Here is a 15,226-nt window from a genome sequence, read left to right as displayed (position 1 = left end):
AGGGAAGGAGTGTTGTATTTGGAAAGAAAGACTGAAATACAAAATGCTTATGTGGAAGATGGGGCCAGGGCACTTTGGGACAGTGGAAGGTTTAGAAGGTGGGCTTGAGTGAAGGTGAAAGAAAAATCAGGATTGATTGTCCTTAAATTGTCAGATCTGACACTGGTCAACATGATAGTCCTACTTTTTCTATCTGACAGTATTTAAGTTGGAAAAAAAGGTATTCAATTATATCAGATGCTTTGTTTGCTGAGTATCAGAAAATAATTAAGTTGGGTAAAACACAGGGAATCATGGGCTTCTGGAAGAGAAGAGCTCAGTGGCAGTGTGGTCTTCTGGCTGCTAGTCCTTGGGTTTTTCTTTGGCTCTGCTCTTTCTGGCATATAAACGTCTTCACACATTGGCTTCTCTCATGGCAGCTAAATGGCAACAAGATTCCAGGACTCATCTGCATACCATCCTGTCCAAAAAGAGATGAGAATTTGTGGCTTGGTGAACATGAACTTGAGATAACTTCTCATCCCTGACTCATCAAGGGCAAGGGGTAGGATTATGCTGATGGCCATAGGTCCATCATTAGGACATTGAGATGTCCACATCAGTTCAACCCAAACAACACGGCAGCTTCCCAGCTGGGAAAGGAAAAATGGATGTTTGGCACCAGTGTAGAATTCCTACTATACACATTTTTCTATCATCTCTTCACTTTTAAATAAGGAACATCAATTACTTTATGCCATCCCGAGTGTTAGATTCTAGTCTTTCCCCATGATCGGTTAAACTTCATTTGCTATAATTTCTATTATCTACTAATTAGAAAGGCTTCCTTGGTGGCTCATTGGTAAAGAACCCGCCTGTAAATGCAGGAAACGCAGGTTCAATCCCTGGGTGGGGAAGATCCACTGGAGAGGGAAATGACAACCGTCTCCAATTTCTTGCCTGGGAAATCCCATTGACAGAGAAACCTGGTGGGGTTACAGAAGAGTCGGACACAACTTAGTGACTAAACAACAAAAACAACTAATTAAAAAGCAATTATTATTATTATGTACTCCCCATTTCATAGACTGAAAAAAAATAAGGTACCTTGCAGTCATGTTTTATAAATCTTGACAGATAATTAGAATTATACTCTTCTACTGAAGACTCATTGGAAAAGGCCTTGATGCTGGGAAAGACTGAAGGCAGGAGAAGAAGGGGACGACTGAGGATGAGATAGTTAGATGGCATCACTGACTCACAGGACATGAGTTTGAGCAAGCTCTGGGAGTGGGTGATGGACAGGGAAGCCTGGTGTGCTGCAGTCCATGGGGTTACAAAGAGTTGGACGTGACTGAGTGACTGAACTGAAAAATCACAAAGCCTTAAGCTTCCACTCTTGTTCACAAATGAGATCACAAATACTACTTGTGTGGTCTTAAAACCAGATGCTCTCAATTCCCCTGGAGAATTTCAAACCCTGACATGATCTGGACTTGGCCCAGGGGTCCTGGTTAATACCAGCAAGGCACTCTCTGTTATCAGCAAGCCCCCATGGCAACCAGGGGCAGAGAAACTCACAGCCCAGCTGGAGCCATCTTCTCAAACCAAGAAAATGGACTGTTGACCTCTCTGGGGACTTTCAGGTTCTATCAATTTCTAGGGTAGAATCTATCTTATACTGTCCTGTGAGCTAGGCAAGGAAACTAGTGATAATAAATTTGATCTCATAATGCAACGGGATGCCCTCCTCTGAACCCCACAGGTAAACAGTACTGCAGTAGTTCTCAAACTTTTTGGTCTCAAGACTCCTTGAAAGGACCCTGCAGGACCCAGCTGAAGACATGGAGGAGCTTAGTTATGTGAGTTCTGTCTGTGAGTATCGACTGTGTCAGAAACTCAAATGGAGAAAGTTTTAAAACAAAGAACATCCCAATAGCATCCCAATGATCCCAATGTCATCACGTCATGCAGCTTCTGGAAGCTTCCCTAGGCATTCATGAGAAGATGGGAGTTCAAAAGGCAAATGATGGCTTAGTATCATCGTCAACATCATTTTGGTGCCAGACTCACTGAAATAGAACACCGATTTTGAGAGAGCGGGTTTTTTGAATTGGATAGCATGGGTTCACCCTCTGGCTTCACCCTTTAAGCTCAATTTCTTAATTGAGCTTAAAAACCATGCCTCAATTTCTCTGTAAGTTCATTAACCTTTCCATACTTGTTTCTTCAGCTCAATAATTGGGCTAGTAATATGACCTGCCTTTTTGGGCTGCTGGGAAAATTAAATAAAACAAATACCTATAAAGCATTTTAGAACAGACTAGTATATAGTAAACATTATCTATTATTGATAAATATTAGTTGCTATTGGCTGAAAACATTAGCTTTTATCACCATCTCGCTATTGTTAGTATAGATGGTTGTGCTGTCCCCATGGGACTTGTCCCTCTGCCTGGCTTATGATACTGCTGTTGGGACCCTAAGCTCCTTGTGAACATGTGGGTTCATGGGGGCCAGTCTGCTCTAAGTCTACCTTAGTCTCCAGTACTGGGTCTTACGTCATGGAGGAGGCCACACTGGCTGCAGAAGTCAATAACTGACTCTGCTTCAAATGAGAAATAGAGGAGTCAGAGCCAGCTGCCAGGCTCCTAACTCACTGTATTGAGAGCGATACCACAACAACAGTTCACTTTTGTTTTTTAATTTGTCATTTTTCCCATATAATTTTAAGTTGATATACTGTATTTTTATTCTGTTTAAGAAATTCTCCCTCTCTCTCTCTCTTTTTTTTTTTTTTTTGGCTGTATGGCATGTGGGATGTTAGTTCCCTGACCAGGGATCAAACCTGTGCCCACTGCAATGAAAGCGTGGAGTCCTAACCACTGGACCATCAGGAAAGGCCCAACAGTTCACTCTTTGGCTGTGGTCAAAGAGAGAATTAACTCAGAACACCGCATTTCCTAGATCTGGCATTGTAGAAATTCAAAACCAATCGTCACGCTCATAAGTGCACTTATGAAAGTGTGTTGGACAGTGTCCATTTGCCCATCCAGACCCTCCGGCCACTCTTCTATCAATAACTCTCCACTCTGCATCACGGGGTGGAGGGGTGCTGCCTTCTTGTTGAGTCGGGGCACAGGGAGGCTCCGGCAGGAGGGTGGCGGGCATGAGGAACGAGCAGTCAGGTGGTTTTCCTCTGGCTCCCTTTCTGCTGGGAGCAGACTGCTGTCCAACCAGTGGGTACAGCTCCTGTTAGGTGTCTGTCTACTAGCTGTCCCAGGTTCTGGTTCCCTCCCTCTTCTCATCCCTTCAGGCGTAGTGTGGAAATGGCTCATTGCTTGTCCTTCACGGCCCCCCACCCCTTGTTAAGATTTCCCTGGACCTTGCCCAAGACCAGGTAAATGGTCCCTTGATCCAGCTCTCCTCAAGAACCATGATTGAGTGTGCCATCTGTTTTCTCTGGGAACCTGACTAAAGCAGAGACAGCATACATGTGTGAGAGTGTGTTACACACGCTAGTGTGAAAAGATAAACACAAGAGTATTCACAGAATTGTTGCTGTGGGACTAGCCATGATTTCTTTCTTTCTTTTGTTTCTCTGCACTTTCTGATTTTTATACAAGGCAACGTGCATTATTTATATTAAAAAAATTGTGTGAAAAATGAATATTCACAGATTTATGAGATCCAGTGGTTTCTATCTAGAAGGACTGGGCTCAGTCAGGGGAGACCAGAAGCCATCAGGTCCAGATCCTTTGGGGACAGAGCTGAGCCATGATCCACTCTGATGGAAAGAAACTAAAAACACTGGCCATTGCCCTGTAGATCAGATGTCGTGAGGATTAATGAGATAAACATGTCTGCAGCTTGGAATTCTTAATGTGATTAAAAAGAAAATAAGAGTCCCATTATCATTCTTTGGCTTTGGAAGGGCCCTTCAATCTTGGCTGCCCTGAATCTTGCTGCCATCCTGATGGTGTTATAACCAAGCCAGGTGCAGAGTAGAAGCAAGAGGGCAGGGCTGTCATGGGGCAGGGAGGATGGCTCAGCCTGGTAGCCTACAAGATTCAGCACACACAGAACTATCTGTGTGTGTGTGTGTGTGTGTGTGTGCTCAGTCACGTCTGACTCTTTGTGACCTCATGGACTATAGCACTTCAGTCTCCTCTGTACATGGAATTCTCCAGGAAAGTACACTAGAGGGGGTAGCCATTCCCTTCTCCAGGGGATCTTCCTGATCCAGGGATTGAACTAGGGTCTCCTGCATTGCAGGCAGATTTTTTACCATCTGAGCCACCAGGGAAGCCCATACAAGCATCTGAGGATGTGCTAAATGCAGATTCTAAGGCACTTACCCAATAGAGCCAAGATGGGGCTGAGGCATCTGCATTCTATAGTTGGCTGCCCTCCACTCCCACACACATACACATCACAAGGAATAAAGGTGCCCCAGGCACTGAGTTTGGGGCACCGTTTCTGCCTCCTTCAAACTCTCATCCTAAGACTCTCATCCTAAGAGCAGAGGAAGGGAGAAGGGGAAGAAGAGGAGGAGAGCTCTGTGGTGGTGAGAGGCAGTCATGCCCAAACCAATCTGGTCATCACCAGAAGGAAACCCACAAGTGGGACATTGAACCGCCTGGGCGATTAGTGCTCCGGAAACCACGGGGACCCACTGGAGACTTTGACTGATGCTGTGTTCTTTTCCATTTCTTCTCTGATTACATTGATCCTGTACTTTTGCTGATGTTGTGACAGTCTAATTATAGACTTCTCAGCTGCTGAGCAAACAGTCGTACCCTCTCAGTAAATCCGCCTGTTACACAAGCGCCAACTCTGGGACAGTCATTATACACAGCCAAGCCCATGGTGTGCTGGGCAGCCATGCCACACACTCTTCACCTCCTTCATGATGAGGCTGGAGCTGGAGGTGCTGAGCGTGAGCCAAACTGGGTTCCTTTTTGTTGTTGTTGTTAACATATGGGGAAACTGAGGCCCAGAGCAGTGGTTAAAGCAATGCAGAGCTAAGGACAAAATCTGAGACTTGGGGAAGGATGGGTGTTCAAGGCTCCTTCCTTCCTTCCTTTCCTCCCTCCGTATTTTCTTTCTTTCCTTCTTTCTCTTTCCTCCCTTCCCTTCTTTCTTTCTGTCTTTCTTTTAATGAACATCATCCACTCAGGATCTATTTTAAGGAGTTTGAAGAGGAAAAGTATCACTGGACCAAGAGCAGAGAGTATCAGCAAGGTGGGGCCAGCTGGATGACCTCCATCCCCAAAACTTCCCAATCATCCATTTCCTGGTCCTCCAACTTAAGAACTTCACAAATCTGTCTGGATCTGTGTCCCAGAGCTAGATGGACCAGAGGATGCTTACTCATTCAAGACATGCTCACAAGAGATGGATGTAAAGGCTGGGAGGAAGAGGCACATGTTCTGGCCATCTAGCATCTGGACCTCCTTCCTCTGTCTGGAGAATTCCCTACCTGAAGAGGGAGAGCCCACTTCTCAGAGCTAAAGGTGAAAACATCAAGTAATCAGAAGGTTTTGAGCCTTCTTTGCGACTAGGGCTTGGGCACATGATCTTGGCTTTGCTGATCAGCTGCCCTCACCCAGATTTGGAATCAGAAACTAGCTATGGGACACAAAGATTCCATCCATCAGCAGTGGCAGCAGTGTTCAGAGTGACAATTAGATCATTTCCAGAGGCAGCAGCAGCAACATGCATTGACTACATCTATGGTGACATCATGGCATCTTCCCTGGACATACAGTATGATTTTTACTTCCCTACAGTATGATTTTTAAGCCTTGTTCCTGGTAGCACAGCCAATCAGCCAAGTTCTCTAGCCATTCTGCTGATTCTGTGGGCTCCCCCAAATCTTTAAAATAAATTTGATTTTTCTTACATCATCCAGAGTCACTTGTGATTGCTTGCAACTAAAAATCTGGACTAATATGTAGGCTGGAGGACACTGTTTGCGATCCCCTGGGAGGTGAGGTAGACATTACTAGCAGGTGGGCGTCATCTTCCTCTGGCAAGCTGCACCAGAATGGCAAGAGCCTCTTTCTCAGGAGACACAGACTCCTGTCCTGGGAGGTTCGCGCATTATGGCAGCTGGCGAGACAGACATCTGGGGCCTAAATGTAAAGCAGGTTCCGAACAGATACGAAATGGCCAGTTAACAATTTACACTTTGATGGAATCCCTTTTCCTTGAAGGGACATTTGAAAACATTAATCCTTAGATAAGAGATCTGGAGCCCTAGAGGTAAAGGCAGTCACAGGAAGGCATTGAGAATTTACCCTCCTCTGCTCTCATCCAACTTGCTTGCCCAGCTCTTCTAAATAAAGGGAGAAAAGAGTCCAAGGCTGGCAAAGAGATCGATTTTGTGAGCACGGCAACTGCTGTCACATGCATTCACTACCTCACTTGATCAGCACACACAGAGACCTCCATGAAGCTGGGAAGTTCGTTATCTTTCCCATTTTTGGATTAGGGAGCTGAGACTCAGAGGGGTTAAGCCATTTGAAAGAGATACTAGCCCTCTGGATACATCTTACATCCTTTCTCCAGGGATCCCTTTAGGGTGTTGAGTGGGAAGGGTGTCTAGAGTCACTAGCTCAGAGAGATGAGGTCAGCTCTGCTCGTATTGGGCGCGCTTGCTTCTCTGGCAGAGCCACCATCACTCCATTCCCCTTTCTGGTCCCCTCTCTTGGTTCATGCTGCCTCTGTGCCCCGGCGTTTCCCCTGCCATGCTGTACTTCAGGCTGCTGTCATAGCCCTGCCCAAAGACACAGCCATCCTCTCCTCCCTGCCCCATGAGATCTGACATTCTAGGTCCTTTCCTCCTGTGCTTTGCTCCCAATAAAACTCACACCTTGTAATCTAACCTAGCGCTCATTCTGCAATACCCAAGAAAAATATTGGCCTAAAGAAACCTGAGAAGAAACAGGGGTTTACTGGTGAGAGTTCCAGGTGGGAAGTGGAAAGTTAAGTCATGCCTTGGCTCCACCAGAGACTTGCAAGGATGTAGACAACGCCATTGTAGTGGTTTTAAAACAGGTCTGTTAGTGCTGTGCTGCTCCTGAGTTTCTTGATCTGTGTGCTAGTGGTAGGCTTGTTCAGCTTGTGAAAACTCATTGAGCTGTGCTCTTGCGATCTGTGTGCTTCTCTATGTGCTTCTCTTACGTCAATGAAAACTTTAAGAATCCTTTTAAGATAAGATATTTAGACAAGGGCATTTTAATAAATGCTTATTGAGGTGATCCATCTTGGGATAAGGTAATACAAATACACAAGAATTCAGAAAACTGCTAAGTGAGGATAGCTGGGCACTATACAAAAGGTTTTTCTTGCCTTAAAAAACAGGATTAATGACAGCATCTCTTTGTTTCCTTAAGTATTTAAATTAAATCCTATTGAGACATGCAACTTTTCCAATGTCATGGCCAAAGTTGAGTCACGCCTGCATTTTAAAGTCTATTTCCTCCTTTTTCTTTCCTCTTCTCAACTTTTCTAGGTACAGATCAGTGAGCTGCTCAGAAAGCAAGGGTGTTTAAACCATTTTGATTTGGTAAGGAGGAGTCTTGGAACGACAGTTTCAATATGTGGTTCTGTGTCCAACGGGTGGTACCTGGTGACTTCTTAAGCTCCAGGATGCCACATGGGGTAGAAAGAATAGTATATATTTTCAAAAACAAAAAAAACAAATTTTAAAAATAGACATAAAATTCTATAAAAGTCAAGTAATGCCCCAGGAAAAAAAGGGGGCTCAAAGAAAAATACATATACACATACAAATAAGGAATTTCTCTTCTGGCTCTTCCCTCCTTCCTACCACAAAACTGACTAAGGGTCTGGGAGTTGAACAAAATTTGATCTAAGCAAAGGTATAACCAAATCAGGCTAGATCAAATTCTAGGTTAGAATTTCTGAGGTTACTTGTGCTAATGGTATGCATGACATATCCAAAAAGTAGAAATCGTTCTAGGGCCAATGTAATATAACAATTGGCATTCAACTTATTATGATCATGTATCCTGGATTTTTCCGGGCATTCTAAACTTTAAGTAACTGGTCACTTTGTTTTTTTAATTGAATTTTTCATTCAATAACTATCCATTCATTCAACCATTCAACAAAGCTACTGGACAACATTGCTGGACTAATTGGATATCCATATGGGAAAAATAAACCTTGATTCCAGACTACATAAAACATTCATTCAAGATGAATCATAGGTCTAAATGTGAATATAAATTGTTAGGTCATTTTGGAAAAATGTTTGGCAATATACTTAAAGCCTCATATGATCCTGCAGTTCCAATCATTGAGTGTAAACCCAACATAAATGGATGTTATGTCCACTAAAAGACATATATAAGAATGTTTGTAGGTGAGAGGGTAAAGAGGTTCAAAACAAGTTTTGGGGAACTAATGAACACCATGGTGACTATAGTTAATAATCCTGTACTATATACTTGAAATTTGATCTTAATCATTCTCACTTCTCTCTGTGCTTAAACACACACACACACACACACACACACACACACAAGTAACTATGTGAAATGATGGATAAGTTAATTAGTTTGGCTAACTAGCTTCACAATGTACATGTATATCAACATAACATGTAGTATACTTTAAAAATATACAATTTTTGTATACCTCATTAAAACTGGAAAAAAAAAAGGTTTGCAGCAGCTTCATTCATGATAGGTAAAAACTCTGATGGAACTCAAACATCCACCAGTGGAATATGTACATAAACTATTGAATATTTACATAATAAAATAATACACAGGAATGGGAAAGAATGAACCACTGTTACATGCAACAACATAGATGAGTTTCACAGACACTGTTGAGTGAAAGAAGCCAGACACAAAAGTGCACATCCTATGTAATCCATCCAAATCAAGTTCAGATGCTGGTGACAGAGATCAGAGAGTGGTTACCTTTGTGGGACACTGAATGGGAAGGGGCACGAGGAAGCTGGAGATGTTCTATATCTTGATCTGGGTGGCAATTATTAGGGGGTACAATGCAAAGAAATAGAGGAAAACAACAGAATGGGAAACACTAGAGATCTCTTCAAGAAAATCAGAGATACCAAGGGAACATTTCATGCAAAGATGGGCTCGATAAAGGACAGAAATGGTATGGACCTAACAGAAGCAGAAGATATTAAGAAGAGGTGGCAAGAATACACAGAAGAACTGTCCAAAAAAATCTTCATGACCCAGATAATCACAATGGTGTGATCACTGACCTACAGCCAGACATCCTGGAATGTGAAATCAAGTGGGCCTTAGAAAGCATCACTACGAACAAAGCTAGTGGAGGTGATGGAATTCCAGTGGAGCTATTTCAAATCCTGAAAGATGATGCTGTGAAAGTGCTGCACTCAATATGCCAGCAAATTTGGAAAACTCAGCAGTGGCCACAGGACTGAAAAAGGTCAGTTTTCATTCCAATCCCAAAGTAAGGCAATGCCAAAGAATGCTCAAACTACTGCACAATTGCACTCTCATATGCTAGTAAAGTAATGCTCAAAATTCTCCATGCCAGACTTCAGCAATACGTGAACCATGAACTTTCTGATGTTCAAGCTGGTTTTAGAAAAGGCAGAGGAATGAGAGATCAAATTGCCAACATCCGCTGGATCATGGAAAAAGCAAGAGAGTTCCAGAAAAGCATCTATTTCTGCTTTATTGACTATGCCAAAGCCTTTGACTGTGTGGATCACAATAAACTGTGGAAAATTCTGAAAGAGATGGGAATACCAGACCACCTGACCTGCCTCTTGAGAAACCTGTATGCAGGTCAGGAAGCAACAGTTAGAACTGGACATGGAACAACAGACTGGTTCCAAATAGGAAAAAGAGTACGTCAAGGCTGTATACTGTCACCCTGCTTATTTAACTTCTGTGCAGAGTACATCATGAGAAACACTGGACTGGAAGAAACACAAGCTGGAATCAAGATTGCCGGGAGAAATATCAATCACCTCAGATATGCAGATGACACCACCCTTATGGCAGAAAGTGAAGAGGAACTCAAAAGCCTCTTGATGAAAGTGAAAGTGGAGAGTGAAAAAGTTGGCTTAAAGTTCAACATTCAGAAAATGAAGATCATGGCATCCGGTCCCATCACTTCATGGGAAATAGATGGGGAAACAGTGGAAACAGTGTCAGACTTTATTTTTTTGGGCTCCAAAATCACTGCAGATGGTTGACTGCAGCCATGAAATTAAAACACACTTACTCCTTGGAAAGAAATTTATGACCAACCTAGATAGCATATTGAAAAGCAGAGACATTACTTTGCCAACAAAGTTCTGTCTAGTCAAGGCTATGGTTTTTCCTGTGGTCATGTATGGATGTGAGAGTTGGACTGTGAAGAAGGCTGAGCGCCAAAGAATTGATGCTTTTGAACTGTGGTGTTGGAAAAGACTCTTGAGAGTCCCTTGGACTGCAAGGAGATCCAACCAGTCCATTCTGAAGGAGATCAGCCCTGGGATTTCTTTGGAAGGAATGATGCTGAAGCTGAAACTCCAGTACTTTGGCCACCTCATGCGAAGAGTTGACTGGAAGTTGGAAAAGACTCTGATGCTGGGAGGGATTGGGGGCAGGAGGAGAAGGGGACGACAGAAGATGAGGTGGCTGGATGGCATCACTGACTCGATGGACTTGAGTCTGGGTGAACTCCGGGAGTTGGTGATGGACAGGGAGGCCTGGCGTGCTGCGATTCATAGGGTCGCAAAGAGTCGGACACGACCGAGCGACTGAACTGAACTGACACATGCGTAGAAATTGTCAGTGCACATAAGCACTTAACCAAATTTATACCCTCAAAAACAAAAAGAAAAAGAGAACTAGACCATCCATCCTGATTTCATGTACAGTAATAGTCACTGTGGCTTTCTCTACAAGCATTCATACTGATATCCTATTTCCTTAGCGTTCCAGGGGACCTTTCCCTCCCCAGGGAAGGCATATATTTGAGAGCTCTATCCTCGTAGACAGTGAGAACCACACTTGTATCAGGCACGGAGGGAAGGGGCAAGGTAGAGAAATACTGCGTGTAGGAAGTAATCTTTTCCCCACAACCTAGCAGATTAGTACAAGCTCCAAAAATGTTTATTGATAAATAACAACAGCTACTACTTGATATAAATAACATTTACCAACCACTTTATATCAGGACTGCACCGCTAGCTTCCCATTTTCTTATTTACTACTTATATAACCCTACAAAGCTGTTTGATTTTTAGTTCCACCGTACAGGTGAAGAAACGGAGATTTATGGAGGGTTGGTTAAGTTACTTGCCCAGGGCCTTACAGATAGGTGGTGAATGGAGATTCAGTTAATCTGAATTTAGAATCTGGACTCGAAACCACTCGCTATGGAGTGCCTGGACGGCGTCCAAGCCCCGCCTGCATGTTGTATAACATACACGGCTGAGCCCTGTGACATTCCGAGTTGGGCTGACACTGTCGCAGTTGCCAGCCCTGGCGATGGATTCCTTCAGGGCCTGAGTACCTCTAACTGCACACAGGTGGTAACTGCGCCAGAGAACCAACTGTGCCGGTCCTTTCCCCAACGACCTCCAGGCAATTTGCGTGGGGAATCAGGAAGGCTCTCCTTGCTCAGCATCAGAAGTTTTTTCCGACTTCAAAACACACGTCGGAGGTAGGTTTGGGGGTTTCATTCTCCATTCCTGGAGAGAGACCTAAAGCGAAAATCCACAGAGCAGCAAAAGAAAAACAGGCCTGCGAGGGAGCGGAATATAGATGGAAAAAACTTGGGTGAGAAGTTATGATAGGAATGGAGGAAAAGAGGGTAGCGGAAAGTAGAAAGAAAGGAGTCCTATTAACACCAAAGTTATGGGGTTGTCGACGCAGCCCCTGTCTATTGCGCCTGCGCAGTGCTACCTCCTTGGGCACCCCGGCAGCTTCCCGCCGCCGAAGATTTACTCGTCTCTCAGCAACCATTCACTCGAGGAGCCAATCAGAGGGCACCTTTCGCCCTGCCCTTGCCGTCAGCGCCCAGGCGGAAGGATCCTGTGGGCGCCGGCTCCGCCCCGCCCCGCCCCTTGCTCCCCCGGGAGGGCAGGCTAAGGGGCGGGGGTGGGGGTGGTGGCGGAGGGCGGGGGCGTGGTTAGGCCGTATAAGAACGGAGGGGGCGGCGGCAAGACGGCTCACTCAGTGCCGCTGCCCGGGGGCTGTAGTGACCGCGCCGCTCCTGCTGGGGGGCTGCCCACGCCAAGGACCTGCCTCTGTGGTCTCCGCCGCCGCCCAGGTGAGTCCACGGCCCCCTCCTCTAAAGGTGCGAGGATGCGCAGTCCCAGAGAGCCGCGCGCTCTGCCTTCGGTGGGGTGGGGGGGTGGGGGGTCTACCCCGGCCCAGCAGAGCTCTAGTCTTCGCCGAGCCTGGTGGGGGCGCGGGGCCGGAGGGGGAGGTGCGGACAGGTGCCGGGCCCCTATGCTCCCTTTCCCTCCCGCTCCCGCGACGTCACCCCCGCCCCCTAGACGGACCAACCCCGTGGGCCAGGCGAGACGCTCCGAGAGGTAGCTACAACTTTCCAGAGACTTCGGCTGGGGCTGGCAAACTTCAGCGAGTTCCTGCTGCGCGCGTCCCGCTGACTGCGCAGTGGCCGGGCGCGGGCCTGACGGCCGAAGAGTGTGTGATGGGGGCCTTCGGCTCCTTCCCCGGGTCCGATGGCGCCCGCGCCACCCCTGCCTCCCTTGCGGTCATTCGGGCTCGCCCCGGCGCTCCCGCGGGCGTGCATACCTCGGCCAGCCGGTCAAGAGAGAATTCAAATACGGCGGTTTCGGAAGGCGCAGTTAGGGACGCAGCGGTCGGTGACTGTATGTGGCCTGGGAGCCCGAGCCGGGTTTTGAGGGAGAGGGCGGAGATCCCTAACTTTTCCTGGGTTTTCACTAGACTGGGGACACTGAGAGCCGCAAAGCGATCCAAGCGAGTGACTGGTGCGCTGCTCCTCTCTCGGAAACTCCTCGGGAATACTGCGTCGGTGATCTGGTTCCTCCCCTGGTAGGAGTGAAACTTGCTTAGCCTGTCTACTGAAAGCCACGGCCGTCAGTCGATTCGGCTAGCGGAGCCGCGGGCGGCTTAGAGGCACGGTGCCCGGGAGGTGTCGCAGTCCAGATCGCGGCGGTGGGAGGGAGTCGGACGAGGGGGACGAACCTTAAGAGATACAGGTTGGTAACCTGCACACCTAAAGGCAGAACACTTGCCGGAGAAAACAGAACGGAGCTACCTCGAAGGAAAGGGAGGATTTCCAGGGAAATGACTGGCGAGTTTCTCTGGAGAATGCGAGATGACCCGGGCTCACTGGAACCGACTGTTAGGGCTGGACCCCGCGGGAGGGATCCGCTCAGTTGGCTTGCCCCACTACCCCTTCTTTTTTTTTTTTCTTTTTGTTCCGAAGGGAGGCTTCTGAAGGGTTGACTAAATCTTTGTTTTAGGTAGGGACCTGCTGTCATTTAAATGTCCATTTGTTTGTAATGGAGTTATAACATGCACGCCGTGGAGTGTTGCAGGACACTTATTACAGGAAGCCTTTGTAAAGACCGTGTAATCATTTGTATTGTGACAGTTGGTATTCAGGAGATTTGGTAGGTGGGATGGGAACCTGAAGCTCCCCAGGAAGTAAAGTGAAGATTATTAAATCCTCCTGAAGTAGGCTCCTGGCCTGGCCCAGCTGCCTGCAGCGGGTGGTGATGGTGGGGGTGGGATGTGAGTGGCCATTGTTGGCTACTCTAACCTTTCAACGTGAGTAACTTGGCAGGGAAGCCAGCTGGCTAGTGAGCTAGAGCTGTCAGGGGGGTAGCAGTGCTTACCAGGAATTGCGCCTTCTTAAATCCGCAGAGGTGTTATGGAGGGACTGAGTCCCGAACTGGAGACCCTGAGACCCTGCTATCCAAGGGGGTGGGGTGGGCACTGGAAAACGCTGACTCTCTCCCTTTCAGGGAAGCTTGGAGGTGAGCCAGCAGGAGTTCTGCCCTTTGACATTCTTGTTTGTAAAGATAGAAAATTTAGTGTCTCTGGAGTCAAGCTTTTACTTGAGATAACTCAAAGCTTGTGTCTTAAGGTATACCCACACCTTTAGAGTCCAGTTATTCTCAATAAGAAGTTTTTGGAAAGCAGATTTGGGTATATTGTATATAATTGTTCAGGTAGCTGTGGATAACTTTAACATCAAAGTAAAAAAACAACAGCAACAACAACTTTTTTTTCTGCCTCTAAATTGTTACTCAAACAACAGTCCCAAATTTCCTAAGTTACTGTGTGTGCAGGGAATAAGCAGCAGCACTCTTTGAGTTTCTTGCAGGATACCTACGTTGTATCCAGAGATTAAGCTGAGGCAATTGAAGGAAAGGATTGGCTGGCACTTGGCCTGTTTGTCAGAATGGCCATGATTTAGTCGAGCGCCCGGCTCTGCCTACTTAGCATCCTCAGCTCTCCTGAGAGTGCAAGTAGCCATCCGAATCACATCCTGAGTTGCAGCCGCTCGCCGCCCCACCCCCACCCCCAGCAGTGGCCCACTGAGTCTGCGTCGTCCTGTTCAAAGCCAGGCCGGCTTGTACACATTGAGCACTGCCCATCAGAACAGAGAAGTCCTCACACTTATGAGAGTCTGAGGAACTGCCTGGCAGTAAAGATAACTTCCTGTGGACTATAGCGTCCTTGTTCTCCCAGTGCCAGAAACTTGGCACATTCGATACAAAATTAGAAAATGTCATGATTTTTTCAGCTGCTCAATTATGTAGTACCCTTGTCTGCATTTTCATCTTTGATATGTTATGTGTATGGTGTCAGTCCCTAAAGAATGACAAGCCAAGAACAGTGAACGGATGTGGTAAACCCTTTCAGTGTTACCAAGAAAACATCTTGTAGATACCCAGGACTAGTTTCATGAGTTAAGTTAAACCTGTGATGTGTTTGGGTTTCTCAGTCTCTGTGTTTGGGTTTCCCAGACTCTAGGCTGCATCTTGTTGTTATGGGATGGGGGCGGGACTTAAAGGGAAGCAACGCAGAATCTGAGGTGTTTCTTGGGATAAAACATTACTCCGGTTAGATAAGGTCCATTGCTTTTGTGTGTTGTCACTGAGGTAAACAAGACAACATAGAAAAATGCTTTCTGCCATCTTGGTGTTTTGACTGTAACATGTTAAATAAATTGGCATAAGCAATATTGTGATGAAGCCAAAACCTCTGTG

The 15,226-nt window shown here is 46.1% G+C and overlaps 1 protein-coding gene and 1 long non-coding RNA gene across 2 annotated transcripts in view; one reads left to right on the top strand and one right to left on the bottom strand.

Moving 5' to 3' along the window:
• Nucleotides 1-207: 207 nt before the first annotated feature.
• Nucleotides 208-12,938, bottom strand: LOC102411665. Its single transcript, XR_003110031.3, has 2 exons — nucleotides 12,777-12,938; nucleotides 208-460 (listed from the first exon to the last, which is right to left on the bottom strand). It is a non-coding gene; the product is annotated as an uncharacterized LOC102411665 (long non-coding RNA).
• Nucleotides 12,131-15,226, top strand: part of TENT5C (terminal nucleotidyltransferase 5C) — a 23,803-nt gene continuing 20,707 nt past the window's right edge. The window contains exon 1 of the mRNA XM_006049120.4: nucleotides 12,131-12,285. The gene's annotated coding sequence lies outside the window, so the exon portion shown is untranslated. The remainder of the gene's footprint in view (nucleotides 12,286-15,226) is intronic.

Source organism: Bubalus bubalis, chromosome 6 (assembly GCF_019923935.1).
Source record: "Bubalus bubalis isolate 160015118507 breed Murrah chromosome 6, NDDB_SH_1, whole genome shotgun sequence".
Classification (NCBI taxonomy): Eukaryota; Metazoa; Chordata; class Mammalia; order Artiodactyla; family Bovidae; genus Bubalus; species Bubalus bubalis.
This window is presented reverse-complemented; position numbering and strand designations above follow the sequence as displayed.